Raw genomic sequence first — 3,530 nt, forward strand, 5'->3', positions numbered from 1 at the left:
ATATATATGTGTATAACTGATTCAGTTTGCTGTACAGCAGAAACTAATACAACATTGTAAAGAAACTGTACTCCAGGAAAAATTAATAAAAAATGCTTTCTCTGTGCCTACTGGGATTTCATACATTTTTTCCTGTTTATTTTGTTAACATAAGTTATACTGTTATATTTGAATGTTAAACCAGCCTGGAAATTATTTGGCCACTGTTTCTTTAAGTAATTTTTCTTTCTTCATCTCTTTCTCCTATCCTTTGGGGATTCATACGGGTTACACTGTTTAAAGCTGCCTCACAGTTCACTGATTCTCTATTTTTCACAGTTCTCTTTTCTCTGTGATTTCTGTGTTATTTTATTTTGGATAATTTCTACTGTTACATCTTTGAGTTCTTCCATGTCAAATCTGCTGTTAATCCTATCTAGTGGTTATTTTTTTTCTGTTTATATTAAAGAAAAGCTTTTATTGGGAAAAAAAAGACAGTTATTTTATTTTTCTTAGTAATGGCATCATCGGGGGAAAGAAGAAAAGTGGGTACTGGGGAATCAGATCCCTCTGGTGGGGTGCAAGCTGCCCGGAATCCCTTGTGTGTCCCCCTCTGCTTCGGGCACTTGGGGTGGGGGTGGGCGAGTGGACGGGAAGACGCAGGGCATGACTGATAAAGCTAACAAAAGGCGAAAGGCACTGGTGGGTGACATCTTGGGCCTGTGGAGGGAGGGCATGGGCCAGGCCTGGCCGCTAGTCCTTTCCCTTTCCTCTTTTGGCTGAGAAGTGGGCAGATTCCCCTCTGCCCTGTTGGCCTCCAGGGCTGCCGTGAGTCAGGAATGAACCTTTGGCTTTGGTCTTGGGGGTGCAGGGCTTGGTCACATGGATGGTCTCCTGACACTGGGCATTGTACCGTGCCTTCTTGAGGATGCCTTGGTGGGCTTTGGTGCCTGTGTCCCCATCACACGCCCCCCAGCTCTCAAACTTGTACTTGCAGTCGGCTCCATACTCCTTCTTCCAGTTACAAGGCACCCGGCACCGGATGCAATGCATCTGGGTCCCGCAGGGGCCCTCGCGGAAACCCACGCCGCAGTCCTTGCTGCTGGGGGTGCAGGGCCCCCAGGTCCACTCCACACATTCACTCCCCGGACCTCCCTTCTTCACTTTGTCTTTCTTTTTGGCCATGCAAGGAGGGCGAGGGGGAGGAAGCCTCGGTGCTGCATCCTGGGGGGAGAGCACGGATCAGAGTGCCCCCTCCCCCAGGGGCTGCAGGTGTGGACCTCCCACCCCCTTCCCCCAGTTTCCAGGCACAAAGGCTGGGCTGCTCTGGTGGTGGCGGCGGACTTGGGGGGGTAGCCCCTCACCAGCGGCCCAGGCGCACAGCTGGAGGAGTCTCCTCAGGGGCCGCCCGGGGCCCGGGCCGCACCTCAGACCCCCACCCCGCCCCCAGCCCCCAGGTCGGTGGCGGCCGAGGCCCGAAGCCGCTGCATGCCCCCCGGGGCCCCACGCGATCTAGTGGTTATTTTTAAATTCTCTTTCTTTAATCTCATACATTGTGGTTTTTATCTATAGGAGATTAGTTTTTGTTTTTGTTTTTTTTTTTTGTCATATATTCCTACTTAACTTTTTAAATACATGAAATGTTTTAAATGTTTTGTTTATTTGTTTTTATGTCCCTGTATACTAACATTTGTCAGTTCTAGGTTAATTTTGATTGACTTACCTCTTCATTGAAGGCCCTATTTCTTGCTTCTTGGCATGCTTGATAATTAGTTATTGGATATCAGATAATGTAATTTTTACTTTGTTGAGTGATGAATAATTTATATTCCTATAAACAGTTTTGAACTTTGTTTTAGAATACTGAGTTACTTGGAAATAGTTTGAACCTTCAAAGTCTTCATTTTAAGATTTATTTATGTGGGACCAAAGAGGTTTTTGGTCCAGTCTTAACCCCACTACTGACGTAAGGCCTTTGTTGGCAGTCTACCCAATGCCTTATAAATAATGAGGTTTTTCAGTCCAGCTGGTGAGAAAAGCCACAGTTTTCACTTGTGTGTGCACTCAGGCACTGTTACTTCTCTTCCCTTTGATGTTTATTTCATCTGTCTTGGGTAGTTCCCTCACATGTATTCATTGGTACACACCTGAATACTCAGGAGAGAGTCACTGAAGATCTCCAGAGTTTACTCATTGAGCAGCTCTTTTCTCTTCAGTACGCTTCCCTGCAAACTCTTGGTCTTCTTAGACTTTTGGGTTGGTATCCTCAAGTTACAGAGTTCTCTGAGCTCCACCAGGACTTCCCTTTCTGGAGCTGTGACCTGAAATCTCTTTCAGAGAAGAAAGTTGTAGCAATCATAAGGTTTACCTAATTTGTTTCTCATCTTACAAGGATCACTATTCTTCGTTGTCTGTTATCTACTGTTTTGCAAACCTGTTTTTTGCTGTTTGTCTGTGTTTTGGTTGTTTCACACAGAAGAGTCAATCCGATCCTTGTTATTGCATCTTGGCCAGAAGTGAAGATCCTCAGGTTGACTTTGATATTTATACCACAAAATATATCACTTTCTAAATTTATACCTACACGCTGTCATTTCTTTACACTGCAGTAGAAAAAATATTCCTGATTCTATATGAAATAAACTCTTCCACTTATATACTAGATCCAATTTTTATCAACCCATCTCCTGAAACTACTCTTTCTCTTTTATATTATCAATTTTGTCTTCTGCTGAAATGGTAAGCAAACTTTTTTTTTTTTTTTTTTAGTGAAGGGCCAGATATTAAATATTTTGGGCTTTACAGTCCATATAGTCACTGTTGCAACTATTCAACTCTGCTAAGCAGCCGTATGTAGTGTGTAAATAAATGGGCATGACTGTGCTCCAGTACATTTTATTGACAAAATACAAGTAGTGGTCTTGGTCTGTGGGTGGGAGTTTTACAGCCCCTACTCTTCTGGATATTTCCCATGCCATAACCATCTTCAACTTAATAAACACAGTAGCAGCATCCATCTATATTCTACTTGTCTTCTTTTTATCTTCTAACTTTCCTATAATGCATTCCAATTGATCTTTGACTTTCAAAATTGCTAAAGGTAGTTTTAATCAAGATCACCCATAATATACAATTATCTTTACCTTACACTATCTGTATACCATAGACTTGTTCTTTTCTTTTTTCTAAGACAAAAGGTATTTTATTCAAAAAATGCCAAGTATTAAAAAAAAAAGTAAGATCTCTTTTATTTCCCTGTACCATATTTCACTCAGCTAAAACCAGCAGGCTACATGCTGCTCAAAACACAGCCCCAGAGAGGATCCAGAAGGCACACCATCCAGAACTTCTTTTCATATATCTATTCTACATACACAAGTCAGCAACACCCATCCCCCATCACCTACAGACCCCATGCCCACTTGGGTAAGCAGGTGAGGGAGCCCACAGCAGTTAGGGAGCTGCAGCAGCTGTCCCGCCTAAGTCCTGTCACCCTACAAACAAACAGAGCAAGCGTTGCAGCCGTCCCCAAAAGGTCTCCAAGTCAGAGG

At 43.4% G+C, this 3,530-nt stretch overlaps 1 pseudogene; it reads right to left on the reverse strand.

Moving 5' to 3' along the window:
- Window positions 1-732: 732 nt before the first annotated feature.
- Window positions 733-1,202, reverse strand: LOC130850174 (midkine-like; annotated as a pseudogene).
- Between the last annotated feature and the right edge of the window lie 2,328 nt (window positions 1,203-3,530).

The sequence above is a fragment of the Hippopotamus amphibius genome, chromosome 3, assembly GCF_030028045.1.
Source record: "Hippopotamus amphibius kiboko isolate mHipAmp2 chromosome 3, mHipAmp2.hap2, whole genome shotgun sequence".
Lineage (NCBI taxonomy): Eukaryota > Metazoa > Chordata > Mammalia > Artiodactyla > Hippopotamidae > Hippopotamus > Hippopotamus amphibius.